Source organism: Lycium barbarum, chromosome 10 (assembly GCF_019175385.1).
Source record: "Lycium barbarum isolate Lr01 chromosome 10, ASM1917538v2, whole genome shotgun sequence".
In the NCBI taxonomy this organism is placed as follows: Eukaryota; Viridiplantae; Streptophyta; class Magnoliopsida; order Solanales; family Solanaceae; genus Lycium; species Lycium barbarum.
In genome coordinates this window covers 45,342,591-45,362,864 of record NC_083346.1, presented here as the reverse complement: position 1 = coordinate 45,362,864, position 20,274 = coordinate 45,342,591, and the positions used below count along the sequence as shown (strand labels likewise).

Genomic DNA, 20,274 nt, shown 5'->3' with positions numbered 1-20,274 from the left:
TTTCCATGTGATTAATTAACATAAGGAATTATATTATATATAGTTATCTCTATCCATTAGAAGACTAAAGATAAGAAGTCAAGAACAAGAGCCAAACAAAGGGGGGGTTTCGGGTGAAGCTAGGGGAAATTCACCCCCAAAAATATTGCTCCAAAAATTTATTTCTTGTTGATTTCCTACTAAGTCAAGGTTCCTTTGTAACTTGGTATAGTTGTTTTGGAGTGGGAAGCATTAGAATCACCAAAGTGATCATATCTCCAAGTGAAGAAGACTTGAAGAAAAGGTAAGAATTTCCACCTTTTTATTGTGTTGTAGTATATAGAAATGTGTTGATTGTGTGGAAAAATGGAAGTTTGCAAGGTGGGTTTGGAATATGGCTTGTAGCCGTGGGTGTGTGTGTGTTGTGTGGTGATAATGTGTTGAATTTATGTTATATTCTAGTTGTGATTGTGATGAAATGCATATGGGAATTGAAAGTTGGATGAATTTAGTTGATGTTGGAAAAAAATAGGCATATGGCCGTGTGGTGTATTTGGCTTGGGATAGAAAGGAATTGAGTTGTTTAGAGTGTTAAAGTGTTGTTGTGATGTTTGTAATGTAAATGAAGTTAGAATGATATAAGTTTGTATTGAATTGGAATGTAGAAACTTATGTCGTTTTAGTATGATTTGCCGACATTAAGGAAATGAAGTTGTTTGGTTGTTAAATTGTGATGATCATTTATGAATTTGGAAGTTGGAAACATGTTATGAAGTTGTATGCCAAAGATTTGATGGTTTGCATAAGTTATGACTTTGACGGAAAGTTGTATATTATATATATCGAATGTATAACTTAAGGAAAATGATATGAAATGGTTCTAGAACTATATGATGATGATCTTGATTGTTAATGAATGTGAAATTATTGATGTTATTTTGAAAGTTTGGGTTAGAATGAAGGTTATGTCAACTTGTGAGAAAGGTGACTAGTTGAAGGATATTTGTGTTTTTAATGTTCATTGTTGATATTGATGTTGTCGTTTGGGTTTTTGTAGATGATTTATAGCCGAGTTGAATTCTTGGGGTGCTATATGTATAGGGGAAGTGCTGCCGAAATTTCGGTAGACAAATATGCATTAAGTTGGAACTTTGGTATTCATGGCTCACAATTGGTAAACTTGACCAATTGCAGTTTTTCGACGAAACGGGAAGTGAGTTTGGAAAGGCGTAAAGAGCTTGAAAGGTACGTAAAGCAACCCCAATTCTTCCCTTGGCATGCCCTTAGTGTGTTAGGGTCGGATCCGGGCCTCGAAGGACCTCTTGGCCCTCGGAATCCGCAAGAGAAAATCTCAGTTTTTCCTTCAGTGGAATTGAACCACTTTAGTATGCTTTTCCGGAAAATTATGCAACTTTGCTACAAATTACTTGGAAAGTCATAGAATGTTTGTAGAACCTTTTTAAGTGATACTATAAGCTTAGAGGGCACAATTTGAGCCCGCCGCCTTATTTGTCCCGAGGCGGGCCCACTATTCCCGGTTTTGCCCTTAATGTACTAAAGCTTCCTTTTTAGGCGATTTTTGAAAGAAATGTTTTGACTATCATACTAATCGCCTAATAAACATTGTTTTAAATATTCTATTAAATCTTATAAATTATTTTGACACCCGGAATGACTTCGGGAAAGTTATACTTCTGTAATTTATTATGATATCCGAAATGCATTTATTATGATCCCGTCCGACTCCATTGGATCTGTTTGGCTTTGATACGCTTCATCGAGTCTTTGAAAACATTTATGATATTTTTAAATTGCATTAGTTTCTCACTACTCCATTCGTGGATGTCCCAATGTTTCCCACACTGAGCCCGGGCCAGGATATGTTGTCAAACGTGATTCTCTGCATTGTTCGCCGCGTCCCGATGTGAGGGGGCAGGTATACGCGTACATGGGTCTGTGGAGTATGATGTGCCATGTCCGCCTATTCTGATCTGATCTGTTATGGCCATTTTGATATGACATTTTATGATACGGGGCCACGCCCCTTTTTCTGATTCCTCTGTATTGTGGCACCAGCGTCGGGAGGGTGGCCACGTTCTGTCTGCTGAGTCCCGTGGCAGGGACCGGATATGATATGACATATGTTTCTGTACACATTCTGTCTATTTTGGAAATATGCATTTGACACTCTGGATTTTGTACTCATTTTCTGAAATCATTATGATTTGACTTCTGTGATTCCGCTTTACATATTCAGTACATATTTCGTACTGACCCCCTTTCTTCGGGGGCTGCGTTTTCATGCCGCGCAGGTACAGACGACAGGTTCGCTGATCCACACGTTTAGGATCCCATTTCTGCTATTTTGGGGCGCTCTCTTCTTCAGAGCCCATCTTTTGGTACAGTCTGTCACTGCTATCTGGATATGTACATTGTTCTGGGTATGACGGGGCCCTGTCCCGTCTTATGATTATGTTATGTTCTGTAGAGGTCTGTGGATATATCTGTGTGGGTTCTGTACATATGTTTGGGATACTTTGTTCTATGATGGCCTTATCGGCCTATGTGTGCCAAGTCTGCTTTTCTGCTAAATTATGTAGCGTCCACTATTATTATTATTATTATTATTATATTATTATCTGTTAATATGTTAATTTGGGTATCGGGTACGTATGGGTGCCCAGCTCGGGCACTGGTCGCGGCCCACGGGGTTGGGTCGTGACACCAGCAGACCATTCTGTTTTTGATATGCTTAATTACGGCCATGAAGGACGGACTATAAACCACTATACGGTCCGTAAACTGGGTTTACGGCCACTGTACACCCCGAATACTGTTCACAAAAATTAGATCTTTAAGTTAAGTATAAGGGACCCCAAGCTCGTTTTATTTCATTTATCATCTTTCCAATTCAAGAACTCTCTAGAACACTTCAAAGAACTTCATCCACAATAATTCAAGAGAATCAAAGGAATACCAAGATCAACAACACATAATCCATGAATCAAAGTGTGTGAAACTCAAGAAAAGTTCATCTTCCTCAAGAAAACCAAAGGAGGTGAGCTAGGGCTTTGGTGCTAAGAAGAGAAACTCCACTCAAGACTTGTTCAACCATCATCCAAGGTAAGTGTAATGACCATTTTATGTTGTTTAAGGTATTGGAAGGCTAAGTTACCCGAATTGTAGAAAAACATAGCAAATGGGTCTTTCAAGAGTGAATAGTGTCATGAGTGAGTGGTAGTTGAATTGAATCATGAATGTTAGTGTGTTGTGAGTATGAATATGTTATAAATGACATGTAGACCATGAGATAAGTGTGATACATGGGAAAATACGATAGCGAACCCAAAACCATAAATGTGGGGAAAAATGAAGAGTAATGGTGAATCATGGCCATTGTATATGAATGATAATTGTGATTTGCTATATTATGATTGTTATTGTGGGTGATTGGGAGTTGATATGGAATACGGGAAAATTAGTATAAACAAAGGAAATGCTTCCCAATTTTCTCTAGGAATAGTAGTGCATTCTTATAGTTGGTTAACTAACGATCGTACGAATCCTCTTTGAAGGTAGAGGCGTGACATTGAAGGAGAATAAGCAAACGCTAAATTGCTTAAATGGAAAAGGTATGTGAGGCTTAACTCTTCTTTCAAAAGGCATGAATCCTTCAAGCTTTCCACAAATCCTTCTATAAGATGAAGCTTAAGAGTCCTTCTATATATTAAATCCCCTATGAGCATGATAGTGATGACAATGAGCTAGAGTCTAGAGACTCAAGAAATTGTGGCATGATGTTCCTATAATGCTAATGATGCTATTATTGTTAACACTCGCCTTACGTTTTCTTCCCTTCAAGGCGAGGCATGATACTCATAAATTTCCATAATACAATCGGGGGTTCACGACCTTACGTCACCCTGACATAGTATGGTTGTCTTAAAGCTTAATGAATTCTCTTAATGCTATTGTATGTTATGACAATAGGATGATAAGTAATGCTAACTTGTAACACTATGGGATACGTGGAACACTAAGAAATGATAACATGATGCTATGGCTTGAGATGTATAATAATGATGTGTTAGGATTGCTGTTGTGATGATAAGATTTCCACCGCGCCTATATGGCCGGGCATGTCACCGCTACTGCGGGCTGCGTATGATTCCACCGCGCCTATATGGCCGGGCATGTCACCGCTAATGCGGGCTGCGATGTTTACACCGAGCCGAGAGGGCCGGGCATGATCACCACTAGTGGGCGGCATATGAGGGTTACCCGGACGCGGGTAACGATACAGATTATGATGTGATGAGGCATATGATGACGTACGTGATGATGTATGGGATGTGATAACATGGGTACTATGATTGTGTAAAATGTGAAATATGATAATAATACGATTGCCTATGACATGTGTGCAGGTTATATCTTGTCCCATGACTCATGATCTTTCTATTCTGTTTGTTTATTTCATTCCTGCCTTACATACTCAGTACAATATTCGTACTGACGTCCTTTTTCTTTGGATGTTGTGTTCATGCCCACAGGCAGACAGGGAGGAGATCTTGCTCCGAATTCTTAGAGGCTGCTAGCTGACTGAAAGCCCTCCATTGTCCTGGAGGTGCCTATGATGATTCTTTTGTGTACAGTTGTAGATATCATCTCTTAGAGGCTCGTAGATACTCGTCGTGGGTCGTGTGGTTTCATGGCATGGTCATTATGTATATATATATATATATATATATATATATATATATCTGTGTGTGTGTATATTATTTTGCTAGCCTAAGGGCTCGTATGTATAAAAGCATTTCGTTTCTAAATGAAAATGGATTTTATTATAAATTAAGCATGAATCGGATAAATGATTGCTAAATAAGCTTAATAGGTGATGGCACGAGCGGTGCTCGGTGGTTAGCCCTGGGTACCTGTCACGGCCCCTAACCGGGTCATGACACCATTCCTCTTTTGTTCCATACTACCACACTTTATCCCTTTCGCATGCCTACCTTTGAGTAGTTACCCAAATAGTCTCGCGTTTTGCCCGTCGTCTCTCTCGGAGGCTTCGCTCACTCATGTTTCTTACTTTTTACTTTCTCAACACTTTGATCTCCTTACCTTCCGTATTTTCACTTTCTTTCTTTTCCAAATGTCATTGCATTAGAACTCTCCAAACCTATCCGGTAGTGAATGTAAATCAGCTTACCTGGTAGCGTTCTTTTGTCACTTGCACTTTATTACCTTGTTCGATTAATGCCTTCAAGATACCGCAACGCCGGTTACCGGATACACATACCAGATGATACAGCCATATGTGGGATATTATATGCATACATATGTACACTTTCTAACGCCTCGCTTGCAAGGTATTTCCAAGCGCTACTTAAACTCATCCTAATTCTAGAGCGGTAATGCACTTTCTTTCTCTTCACCAGTCTAGTCTGCCTCGTTCTACGCGACCTCTTAAGGTTTCCAACTACTCTGCACACCCTAATTTCTCTTAGTCTACTTTAGCTTCTTATTCATGTTTTATGTCTAAATTTATAGGACTTTTGTACACTTCCCAGGGGGTCACCCATCCTAGTATTTCTCTCACCCCGGCACGCTTAACCTTGAAACTCTGATGAAATTGTCACACCCTAACCTTACTAGGGTGTGATGGGCACCCGACCCCATATTCGGAGCCGAGCGTACCCGCTGACTCTTATTACATACATAATCCTTTGGACTTTTTAAATCAAATGAAGATGAAATGCATAGTACAACTTTCAGAAATATTCTTTTTCGTTGCTTTCAAATCAAACAAAGTCTGTAATCATATTGAACTTATATCATAACACAAAATGACACATCGGCTGATGGAGCCGCTTACAGAACTGACAACCAATACCCACGACTCTGTCTGCAAAGTCTCTAACATTAATCAGACATCATAGCACACATACTCTGACTCAGCAGCACTCCAGGAACAAGTGACGCTTGCCAACTCCGCTGGAACATCTTCTATAATAGCTTCAGCTCATCTGGGTGTACCTGCGCGGCATGAAACGCAGCCCCCGAAGAAAGGGGGTTAGTACGGAATATGTACTGAGCATGTAAGGCATAGAATACAGAAAAGAGGATTATAACTGAAACAGAGATTTACCAGAATCGCGTATGACCTTTTAAAGCATCAAAGCACTTGCCTTTTTAAATGAAAATCATGTATGTCATCATAAATCATAAATGGAAATCATGTATACCATCAGCATATATCATATATCATAGAACGTGCCCCGTCCCTCTAGTGAGGGACCCGGTGAGTAAATTCATGCATGTCATCACCACGTATCATATATGCATATAATGTGCCCCGGCCCTCCATTGAGGTACGCGGTGAATGGAATCATGTATGTCATCATTATATATCATATTTGCATATAACGTGCCCCGGCCCTCCATTGAGGGACGCGGTGAATGAAATCATGTATGCCAATGTCATGTATCACATATGCATGTAACGTGCCCAGGCCCTCTTTTGTGGGACGCGGTGAATAGAGTCATCGTATGTCATCCTGGCCACCGCCCCGTCATCATATCATCATGTCATCATATCATATATATCGTGCCCCGGCCCGCAAGTGAGAGGGACGCGGTGAACAATGCAGAGAAGTACGCACGAGAACATATCCTGGCCCGGGCTCAGTGAAATCCAAACCGAGGCTTGCACGAACATAATAATGCGAAACCATATGCACACAAATCAAGACTCTATAGACAAGCATACTTACCGACTCCTGAAGGCTCAGAAACAAGTTTCGGGTCAATCCGACTTAGCATGAGAAAGTTATGGACGTTTGAAGTACTGAACCTTCTACGAGCATTTCAGAAGTCATTTTTGAAAAATCGAAGCAATAATCATATCAAGTATCTTTCGGATATCATATAGATCAAATCAAATATAACTTTTAGAATCATATGTATATATCAAAGTTTATCAAAGACTCAATGGAATAATCAAACGTACTATCATTTGAAAATCAAAACATTGATCGTACCAATTATCTTTCGAATGCCATTCGAAAACATATCAAACAGAACTTCGGACATTAACGCATACAGAACTCTTTAGGGACAAAACTCAGAATCCAAGAGTAGAATTACCCCCAAAGTGCATATCATATCATACCTTATGTGGCTCTAGGACATGCCAAAGAAAGAAAGGGTAAGCCTTACATACCTGCTCCACGTCCTATTAGCTACGCTTATTTACCCAAGTTTGCTAGTCTACATACAAAAGAAGATTTACATAATCATTAGATTCATTGACATATACTTGTCTAAGTCTTTCAAATGAATTTATTTATATTCTACCGAAATTTCGGCAGCATTTCCCCTGTAAATACACCATCCCCGAGTATCTAACTCGGCCAATTTTATCAACAACAATCCGAGAATTCAACTCGGCCAAATTATCAACAACAATATCAACAATCACATCTCCAACGTCAACAATTATTTCAAAAATATATTCTAACATTAACAACCTTCGTCACACAATCCAACGGCATTTCATTTATATTCAATTCAATCACATATAATTAAGCCAATACCAATGATCTCATATTCAAGTGTTAGTCCGAGATCATTCTAACATGATTAAAGAATACTTCAAACAATTCACATAATGTTCCAAACAACCCAATCAACACATTACTTCACCCGAAACCTTCCAAATTCAATAAGGATGATAACAACACATTTCCTTCTTTCAAATTCAAACACAATAACCCAACTTACAATCTTCCAACCACATGTCTCACCTTCAAATTCATGAATTACATTTACAACCTACACATTAGCAACTCTATTCTTGTAATTATAAGGAACCATACTAATATCACATTAACTTCTTCCATAATCCACAAACGATTACAACTTCATTTCAAGCCATTAAATCTTCATTTAACATCATAAAATCCACAACACAACAACAATCAAAATGCTAAATAAAATCAATTCATCACATCTCACAACATCACCCCTATTTTCGGCCACCACTTCCACACACATATTTTCATGAATTTCATCCATTTCTTCATTCTACAACATATACAAACCATCTATATCATATAAAAGAATATTAATTCTTACCTCTTCCACTTATCTTCCTTCTTGGCTAAAGTTGCTCCTTGCAAGAATAGATGCTTTTCTTGCTCCAATAATTACTTCACTTTGCTAGGGACCTTCCAATTAGTAGAAAATAATTTTTGAACAATTGTTTTCCAAGGTTCTTGTTTGGAAGCTATGGCCGAATATGGCCCTTGCTCTTGCTCCTCCTCCAAGTTTCTTGAACTTTCTAAAGAGTGAAGATGACTAATATGACTAATAAGTCATCTTTGGACTTATTTATTTAGCTTCCATATGGGCCTTGGCCCATTTGTTGTGGACGGCCAAATGGCCCCTTTAATTTCCAAGCCCACTTTTTTTTTTTTTTTTATCTTGCAATTCATGAAAAACTATTTTTCAAATTCCGAATTTGCCCTTAGCTTTCTTCAATATTACCATGAACCATCTTGTGAAACTCCCTTTTTGCCCTTAACCTTTCTCAATATTTCCATAATAATAATACTCATAAATAATATCCATAACCAACTTGTACATTAAAATAATTTTGGAAAATGGTCTTGCCCTTAACTTACCACGACTACCTCGAAATATCTGAACGTACAAAATACGGGCTATAACAGAAATCCGTTGCGTTAATGCTGGTATAATCGTATCCACCTCACCGCATGACCTTCACCACATAATCTAAATCAAGTTGAAGTCTGGACAGATTCCAAAACGTTCTCGTAACGCATCTCCCTCCGAATTAGAAAGGGTCTCTTACTCTTCCGACTACACAATTACTATTTTGGCCTTTTTAATTCTCAATATTTACCTTTCATCTGTGTGTATGACTACTTTCCGTCCTAGATTTCCAGATTCCCGATGGCAGCGAACACACCTTCGTCACCGTTACTTATAAATACTCGATTATCAGCCTCTTTGGGTTTCCGCTCGCCACTCTTATATAATAATCTACAGCAGAACTCTTTTGTCGACTTTCCCTGAATCCCCTAATAGACCTTGCTCCTACTAAACCTCGAATGTGACCCATTTTAATCCTTCGGACTGCTAATCGTCTTCCTCATAATCATTCTTCATGCCATGCCAAATCCATAACTTCTCTAAAGCAACGCATCCCACTTATTGTCTATTTACGATGTTTCCTTTCCACGCTTCTTCCTGTTAAGTGTAGCTAACTAAATGACCTGATTTTGAAAGATTCTGGCAGAGTCTCCTTTACAATTCTTACTATCCAAAACCTGCATGCAACAAATACCAGCAATGCCTCACAGGGCGTATATGTATACGACATATCCCAGCCACCCAGGGCTCCCAATTTCAGGTAAAAGAACAAAAATATCAAAATTTACCTCATATATCACACCTCGAGATGTACCTGATCCTTTAGCGATCTGCCCCGTTATATCTTCTTGTTCAACTTCCCTTTTCATTCTTCAGCTTTACACCTCAATCATATATGCAATATTCTTACCTTACTCGACATACATCCTTTGTGCCATTGCTTACCTTTGTACCGATTCATTATCATATATATATATATATATATATATATATATATTCTGATAACGTAGCCTCAGCGAAGTGACTTACCTCTGTGACTTCCTATATCATCGCTCTCTTTCTTCCGTCGATACTATGCTTCTGCTGAGACCGAAGGTTAGTATAAGGAATCTCATTTCCTATGACTTGGCTCTATCGCACGATCTTAGATGTGAAAGAAGAGTAACCACCCTATATGCCCCGTAGCCTCCTGTTTATAAATATGGCGCGCTTCACACCATAAACAGGGCTCTACTGGACACGACTTTACAAACAACCCCTAGGACGAACTGCTCTGATACCAATTTATCACACCTCAGTCCTGATAGGGCATGATGAGCACCCGACCCTTTACTTAGAGCCGAGCGAACCCGCTGGTTCTCGTTATATTCATAATCTCCCTGGGCTCTTAAATCACAAAGTAAAATGCATAATGAAAGCTTTTCAAAATCATTCTTCTTGTCTTTCTCAAATCAAGTAAAATCTATAATCATATGAAATTTGTAACATAATGCATAATGATACATCGGCTTGCAGAGCCGTTTGCAAGACTGACATGCTATATACGTGACTCTGTCTGCAAAGTCTCTAACATAAATCAATATACCATAACATAGATACTCTGACTCGGCAACACTCCGGAAGGAAATAGAGCTCGCCAATCCAGCTAGAACATCTTCTAGCAACATGCTCTACTCATCTGTATACACCTGCGTGGAATGAAATGCAGCGTCCACAAGAAGGGACGCCAGTACGAGCAATGTACTGAGTATGTAAGGCATGAACAGTGACATAGTAAGAAATACCGAGCATGGAAAATAATATAATGGACGTATGGGGATAAAGTAATATAAAAGAGATCAACATGTGCCTCTGAATGCCCTTTTAAGGCGAATGCCGTGCATGCTTAGCTTTTAAAGAAAACCATTTTCCATTTATATCCATATATAATATCTTGTCCGGCCATTAAGGCGCGGTAATATACATATAGTATCTTGCCCGGCCTCTGAGGCACGGTATTATCTTGCCCGGCCATATAGGCGCGGTGTTATCCCTAGCTGATTAGTGGGATGCAATGCATACATACATACACATAAAAATACATAAATGAAATCAACATCATCATTAGCATTACCATTATCATCGTATCATTCCTTGAAGGATCAACCAGCATAAGATGAAATCAACGATGTCACGGGAGCCTCGAGAATCATGAATTTAGGTAGTACTGAAAATAGAATCGTTATCTTCGCTATATCTCACCTCGAAGGAACGAATGACATGAGATGAGACCATCAACAATAAGTAAGATCAAGAAGATACATGGAATGGCTCAATAATCTCATAATGCTCTAAAATCATAGCTTCGGAGTTTCTAGAAGAGAGTCATTATCATCGTCACAATCATCATAGAACATTTTTCATTTAACATCGTAAGAATCTTTAAGAGTCACAAACTTCTAGCTTTTGAAAGCAAGGCGGTTATGGAAACATTTATGGAATCATAACATAGGAATCATGCCTTTGAAAGAAAGGGACGAGCCTTAACATACCTGTTCGACCTCCTATTAGCTACGCTTATTCATCCGAGCTCGCAAGTCTACATTTAAGAGGAGTTATACTAACGTTAGACTCTTTATTTCACACTTGTTCCAGGTTTCAAATCAAACTATTCTATACTCTGGCAAAAATCGGGGCAGCATCTCCCCTATTTATATGCCTAGCCCAAAATTACAATTCAACAACCAATCAACAACAACAACAATACCAACATCAACAACACTATTATCTATACCAATATATTCCATAAACATCCCACACGATGTCTTTCAACATACAACAACAATATACACTTACTTTCATCCCAATCAAGGAGTATAATCTCATCAACACACCAACAATGTTAGATACCATTTCTATACATATAAATCATCCCAGCCACACGGCCACACCATGTTCAAAACAGCCCATAAACACAACAACTACAACACAACACTTTATGCCCTTTCCTCCATAACTATTTTCACTTTTCCGTCTTGCTAAGCCTTCAAATAAACTCAACATAAGAGATAGGATGAAACACATACCTTACACTTGAAGAAACTCAGCCACATCAACTTTTTCCAACACCAAACTTAAGTAGAAGCAAGAACAATCACCTTTCGTGGGCTAGTTTTGTGTAATCTTGTTAAATTCTTGATTTATCGGACTGTAATGTTTGGGGGAGGTGTGGAGAAATTTCTAGGACTCTTTAGAAGGTTATTTTCTGAAAAACGGGGTTGATGGGGGTATTTATACCCCTCCTAGGTCGGTTTCACCGACTTCCACAAGTGGGGCCCGCGGAGAATTTTGGCAGCTTAGGGTCTTGATCTTAAAATGGCCATAACTTTTGATCCCGATGTTGTGTGAGGGCCCACTACCTACGGTTAGAAAGATATCTCAATTATCTACAACTTTCATTCTTGGGGTTTTTCCAAATTCCAAACTTATAATAGCGTTTTGACCCCTCCAAGTTAGGTCATCCGAAAACGTATCTTTAAATCACCCTTTTGGAGGGCTTATGCCCATATTTGGCTTAAGGGTCCTTCTTAAGATTTGCTCAACTTTCCATGTACTACTCATATCACTTCTGATATGCCCTTTACACAATCCCGACATGTGGGTCCCACCTTAACTTATACGAGGGCTATCATCGAGTAATTTGTTAACTGATTTACTCCATACAATCTCCAAATGTCATATATATATATATATATATATATATATATATATATTCTTGTACTCGGATAATATAATCTTCATCCCTAATCCTTGTGTAACTTTGCTCTCCCTTGAGCTCGTACTAAGCCGTCCACCGGCTTGATAACGCGAAATTTTCCAGGGTGTAACAGTACTGCGGTGAATCTTGGCTTGAGACCAAGGCGAATATTAAAGTTATTGCTGCCCTAGCGAAGAATAAGGTATGAATCTTTCCTTATTAATATTAATTTCGGGTTATTTACGGAGATAAAATTGCTAAAGAGCCGTGTAACAAATTGATTAGTTGAGAAATTTGGAAAAACATCGTGTGGGATGTTTTATGGAGAATATTGGTGTTGATAATGTTGTTGTGATGTTGGTATTGTTGTTGTTGTTGTTGGTTGTTAGATTGTGAGTTCGGGCTAGGCATATAAATAGGGGAAATGCTACCCAAATTTCGGCAGATTCTAAACGGAATTGAGTTGAAAGTTTTAGATGAGCGTATAACATTGAGCCTAACAATAGTATGAATGGTCTATATGTAGGATTATGCGCCTGGAAGGATAAATGTTGAGTGGCTAAAGAGGCCGAAAGGTATGTTAAGGCTAATCCTTTTCTTTCTAAAGGCATTATTCTTTTCCTAGAAATGCATACACGACTTCCATAGTACCCTTATTTCTGAAAATACTAGCAGTTCATGATTCTCAAAATCCTTATGATGGTAAAGACGAATGTTTTCTATAATGACCATAATGATGATCCCATTTCTGGAGATTCCTAAGTTATGGTTTTAATGTCATTATGATATTACTGAGCTAGTTTCAAGATTATTGATTATATTTTTTGATGTTGATCTCATCTTATGATTTTGTTCTTTTAAGATGAGATATATGCATGATGATAATTTCATAATGAAAATCGAAGGTTACTGACCTTAAGTCACTCCGATGTATTTATAGCTTTTATTTGGCTCTCATGTATGCTTTACATATATATGTATGTATTTTCTCACACCGAGCCGCACTATAGTCGGTATGGTACGACACTTATTGTGCAAGCACTGATCAGTTGGTATTACATACTGAGTCCCGAAAGGGCCGGGTACGTTACACACCAAGTCCCGAAAGGGCCAGGTACGTTACACATCGAGTCCTGAAAAGGCCGGGTACGTTATGATGATGATATTATATATACGTATGTATAAAAAGGTTTTCTTTAAAGCTAAGCATGCATGACATCCGCCTTATGAGGCATCCAGATGTACAGGTTATCTCTCTTATTTCATGTTACCTTTCATATTTATATTATGTTGTTATTCATGCCTTACATACTCAGTACATTATTCGTACTGACGTCCCTTCTTGTGGACGCTGCGTTCATGCCCGCAGGATCAAGTAGTCAGGTGAGCAGCCCAGCGCAGTAGAATTTTCTCTCAGCTGCAGTTAGTGCGCTCCTCTTGGTCCGGAGCCACAGTCTTAGGTATGATATTTTGGTTTGTACACATGAGTATGATGAGGCCTTGTCCCATCCTTTCTGCACTTTTATTCCATAAGAGGTCTGTAGACAATTGTATGTAGTTAGAAAGTTAGATTGCCTTGTCAGTCTTTATTTCATTATACGGCATATGTAGCAACCTAGTCGGCTTATATTATTTTCTATACACATATGTAAATGATGGTTTTGCGTTTTGGACATGGAGATTGTTATGTTATTATCACAGAAGTGTATAATTCAGTTAAAAGTCATATATGGGCCACCATAATGTTCAGTGAGTTTCAAGTATAAAGGTATTAGTGCTTGATCAGAAGAGGTCAGGTCGGGCACTCGTCACGACTCCTCAATTTCAGGCGTGACAATAAGAATGCAAGAATGAGAAATCAAATGCAATCAATGCCATTGTATATGATATGGAGATCAAGAAGCACTATAGCCAATTCAATTGTTTCATGAATTATCAAACCATCATGGAAACATATCAAATATTCAATTCCAATACTATAATACATCTCGCACATCCCACAACACCACAATCACGTAATCAAGTACACCACATGTCAATAATTGCGTAAATAACGGTGACAAGCCCACATAATTAGAAATCATACCAACGTAATTGGATCACCACGCCATACCATGCCCGAAGGCCTATCATATTTTTCCCGTCAATATTACCTTACACATGCAAATCGCTAATCAAAGTATAACAAAGGTAAGCCATAACCTACCTCGATGCCGGCACGAGCCTCGAACCGTCAAACTTGGGCTTTCCCCTTCCGAACGGTCGAAGTCTAACAATTAAATGATCTACATTAGACTACAAATCTAGCGATATATATATATATCGCCATACTTTCAGAAAAATCCCAAAATAACCCTAAAAAGGTGACCTCAGGCCAACAAGGATAAAATGGAAAATTAAGGGTAAACTTACGCTACCCAAAGTCTATACAATCACCATCCTTAATTTCACAAAATTCTAATCACAATAAAGCCTTCAATTTCATTAATATCCCAAAACCCCCAGTTTCAACCTAGGGTTTATACATTTCTAATCCTCAACCCAACATGATTATAACTACTAAATAATGGCAAGAATCAAATGAAAAACATGAAACTAGGATTAGAAACTTATCCCAAAGCTTAGATTAGTAGAAGCCTCTTGAAAACCCTCCAAAACAAACTCAAGAACTTAGAATTTAGGAATGGGAATAAACTCTCGGATTATAGGGATAAATCCACTATTGCTACAGAGATGCCTTTGTGATCGTGGTATGAGACCACGAGATCCCAAAATGCACCCGAGTGTATTGGGAACCGAGATGAATATGCACACAAGTTCTAAATGACCATCCGGACCTCTCAAAATTGATGAATTCCCGAAAAAGGTCCGTTTACTCAAAAGTCAATTTTGAGTCAACTCATTTTCGCTTAAAGCCCAATTTTTCTAGAAAACATTCTAAGGCCCACAACGATGCCTAGGAATTCATGCCAACTATCTCCTTAGGTCAAAATAGTTCTAACGAGACTCGGGAATGGGTCAACGAAGGCAAAAACGGAATAATCACGGTAACGACAAAATGGCTCGTTACATCTATGAATAATATACTGAGTATGTAAAGCATAAGCAATAACATGATAAAATCATGAATGATAACATGAGATAAAAGAGCCATTAGTGCTTCTTGAGGTGTTCATCATATTTACTTACCCCTTTTCCTTGGAGGGGACTTTCCATACATATACATATACATACATAATATATTTAGCATTATTATTATGACATGCTCGGCCTTAATAGGACTCGGTGTGTAGCATACTCGGCCATAATAGGCAGTGGTGTGCGCGCTATAGATATCATACCCAGCCATATAGGAATCGGTGTGAAGCATACCCGGCCACAAAGGGACTCGGTGGTACAACATAGCTTTATATGTATGTATATTCATATAGGATTACATAAATAAAAGCAACATCATCATCGTCATCATCATTTTCACTATATCTTTCTCTTAGAGGATCAATTATCATAGGAGGGAATCAATGATTTCATGAGAGTACCAAGAACTATGAGCTTTAGTGATTCTAGGAATGAAGTCATCATAGAAGGCGTTTATGGATTTCCACGTGAAGGTATACAACAATGAGATCGTGCCTTAAGAAAGAAGGGTTAGCTTTACATACCTTTTGTCTTCTTAACTACTTAACGTTCACTTCCAAAGCCCAAGAAATCTACATTTAAGAGGGTTCATAACAAGGTTAGGCTTCAAAGACACCTTTAAGTTCAAACTAGTATAATTCGTAAGCTAGCGAAAATTGGGCAGCATTTCCCCTATTTCATCTACTTCTACCAAAATCCAAAACAACACCCAAACAACAAAGACATTATTAACAATACCATGATCAAGATACTTCATGCAATTTAGGCATCATTCAATCCCCAAGACTCCTTTTCAAGATCACTCATTGCAATAGCTACAACACAACACCATATATACTTATGTACAATACTTCCTCAATATAATTAGTATCACCCACAACAAGATTATACTCCTAACATGCCAATAATTACAATTCAAGTTAACCTATAGCTCATAATATCTCCAAGTTCACAGTTGAACTCTATTTTCACTTTTCTTCCTCCAAGCACATGATATAACAACCAAAATACCTTAACTATATGCAAAAGATGTAAAATCTTAAATTAATCACTCAAGAACAAGTCTTGGATCAACTTACTCTGCTAAAGTGAAGTCTCCAACATCAACACCATAGGAAATCTTGAGTTCCATAAACCCTAGCAAGCTTCTTAGCACTTGAATCTCTTGATTCTCTTGGATTTGGCTTGGATTGGTTTATAGACTTAGAGAGAGGGTTTTGAAGAGCTCAAGGATATGATTTGGGGAAATAATGTGGCCAAATGATATAAAACAAAATATATAAAGCGTGACTTAAAATCCCGTCGGGCAATGCTGCGCCCATTTTAACGGACGGTCAAAATTCCTACGGTCCGTCAAAGTTCACCGTCAAAGTGCCCAGCCCAACATGGCTCACTGTGACTATTATACAGTGGTGCTCCACCATTTGATGGGCGGTCCAATATCCTACGGTCCGTCAATGGTCCGTCAAATTGACCCATCCGATAAGTCGCTCGTTTCGATTCGTTTTGACTTCCAATCCTTATGGAACCTTCTTGGCAGTTGTATAACACTTCATTAATCATTTAAAGGGCCCTATAGCTCCTCCTCAAGTCATTACTAAACAAAATATAACTCAATCATTACCAATCCATCCCAAACATGACTTACATTCTACTTCCTTCGACAAACTTAATCCCACCCATTCATATGACTTCAAAATCTTAATCTACTCACTTAAAGTTATCAAATACTCTACTCAATCTCATAAGGACCTCATGTCTACTTTAGGCTCGCGTTAGTCTACTCATGATTCAAACGACTAAAAATTTCCGAGATGTAACACCCAATTACTAGTGTCCTGGCCCAGATTGATGTTATAAGCACTGATAAGATTGCCTTTGTCATTTCTGAATATTCTACCTCCTCCATAATTATCTATTTTGTATCTACCATCACTGTTTAGTTTAATGACTCCAGGAGGTGGGGAGGGGGGGGGGGGGATTCCATTTAACTAACTTGAAGCACTTTCTTATGCATTTGCTATTCAGTGTACTACACAGCTTGTACCAGTCTGTTTCCTCATTCACAAGTGGGAATTGAAATTTGATAATTTGAAAGATTTTTGTGGTTATATTATTATTATTATTATTATTATTATTATTATTATTATTATTTTAAGCAAAACAACTAGCATGATACTAGTTGTGAATTTATTAATAAAAAGCATCTGTACAGAGAAATAAAACAAAATAAGGCCAAAAGTGCCTATGAAATGAAACAAATAGCCAAACCATCAAATCTAGCGTGGTTATATCATTTATGGAGTAAGAGCTATTGAAATTGATGAAGCTGAATCTAATGTTTCCTCCTTCATAAGTGGGAATTGAACTTTGATACTTTCAAAGATTTGTGTGGTTATATTCTTCATGGAGTAAGCGCTATTGAAATTGATGAAGGTGAATCTAATATTACACCTTGCATTCCAGATGTCCCAGCATATCATTTCAGGTAGCAGTCCTTTTACCAAGTTTAGTACAAGATTTCTAGTTTGTAAATTGTCACGACCCAAATTCGAGGGTCATGCTGGCATTTACACTTCCCCACTAGGTAGGCGAACCATCCTCGCAATTTAGATTCATTCAAAATAAATAAAGTAAAGAGTTGACTACATTTACAACATTTCCAAATAGTCTCAACATAATATATATCTATATATATATATATATATATAAAGTGCGGAAAGTACCCTAGTTAGATACATCCCAAAACCTAGTCTAACTCGTACAAGAGCTTCTAAATAGAATAGAAATCTTAGACAATACAAAAATAGAAAGCTGTCTCAAAAGGAAGGGACATGATAACAAAATAGAAGAATCCAGGGCTATAGGTCTATCTTCAGCTCACCCTAGAGTCTGGAAATGATAGCCTCAAGATTAGCCACGAGGTATGAACTGGAGCACGGGTTGGAATCTGCACCAGAAAATAGTGCAACAAGTGTATATGAGTATAAACCACTAGTACTCGATAGGTATCATAGGCTGACAACGAAGCAATAACGCATAGAACATATAAGATTGAACTAAACACACCAAGTGGAACCACACAACCAACATTTACATACATCACTAAGTACTTAGTCACGTTTCACCTAATACGACGGTAATCAAATATCATGTGAGAATGCGATGGATCAAATGAGTGAGTGTATGAATATATTGCACTAGCCAAATCTAATACCTAGTACACATATACTATAGGCCATGCCGTATAGTCATGACCCATGGGGATTTCTCGAGGTCCATGCACCTCTTAGCGCAATCCGACATGTATCCTCGGACTGGGTGAGAATCATATATGTCATACCATATCGAATCATATCCACGCAACACATAATATCTCCCCAGAACCATTTCCCTTAGGGCTCAACACATCAATCTTACCTTTTTTCAGTCTTGGCGGACCATCTCATATCTCATAAGGTGCCTTATCACAATGAATATGTATATAAATGCAGGGACAAGTACAACATGCGTGGTAACATATGCCAATAATATCATGAAGTATGAGATGAGAGAATGCACATGAAAGTTTCATAATACCAGCTTAATATCAAGATTGAGGCAGTTCGGGATTGGGCCAGACCTACTTCGGTGACTAAGATTTAGAGTTTCGTAGGCCTCGCGAGTTACTATCGTCAGCTCATGAAGGGTTTTTCATCGGTTTCTTCCTATTTGACCAGGCTAACTCAGAATAATGTGCCTTTTTCAGTGATCGGATGAGTGCAAGGAGAGCTTCTAAAAGCTCAAGTCTCTATTGACCTCAGCCCCGATTTTTGCTCTACCAGTGGAAGGGAAGGATTTCACCGTCTATTGTGATGCTTCGCGGATTGGTCTAGGTTGTATGTTGATGCAATAAGGCAAGGTGATAGCTTATGCTTCGAGACAACTAAAGGTTCATAAGAAGAACTTGGTACACCTCGTACTTTCGTACGACGAGTTTTGTCGTGAGTTGGTCGTTGTAGATTTGGAGAGCGTGAGTATCTTTGAGGTTTTATAAGATTAGACGTATTCATCTTGAGTATACGAGGGTTTACGTTTATGTTTAGTAAATGTTAGAAGGATGTCACAACCCGTCTAGAGGGTCGCGACGAGCGCACGGTGCTAGCCCACCCCGGGCACCCCTTGGCTTACACTTCACTTACATTTAGGTGGGCCACATAATTAAACATACATTTCTAATCACCATTCATGCTAGTCCCATTGGATGACAATGCTTTCATATCATGGTTGGTATCTATACCACGTCAATGTACATGAGCCGTCAAGGCTAGCAAAATAATATACAAAATATAGGCCGACAAGGCCAGACACATCTAACCATATTCACATGTCTACGAGCCACTAAGAAGAGTATAACATATCACATAAGCGGGACAGGACCCCGCTATGCCCATAACTATGTACACAAAAGAATAAGTACCCAAAAGCTATAGCTCCAAATGAAGTGGAGCTCTGCTATGTTGTCTCTGGGAATGTAGCTATGGATCAAGCCTGTCTCGCTATGCACCTGCGGGCATGACGCAGCGTCCACAAACAAAAGGACATCAGTACGACGAATGTACTGAGTATGTAAAGCATGATCAATACCAATATAAAAGCATAATGAACATCATGAAAAATAGCACAAGATGGGAGATGGTAATATCATCGTCATGGGCACTTACTTGCCTTTCATAGGAACTTTCCATTCAAATGCGTATTTG

The 20,274-nt window shown here is 38.5% G+C and overlaps 1 long non-coding RNA gene across 1 annotated transcript; it reads left to right on the top strand.

The window, feature by feature from the left end:
• Window positions 1–201: 201 nt before the first annotated feature.
• LOC132613767 (uncharacterized) lies at window positions 202–2,470 on the top strand. Its single transcript, XR_009572098.1, has 3 exons — window positions 202–283; window positions 1,174–1,224; window positions 2,292–2,470. It is a non-coding gene; the product is annotated as an uncharacterized LOC132613767 (long non-coding RNA).
• The last annotated feature ends 17,804 nt before the right edge of the window (window positions 2,471–20,274 follow it).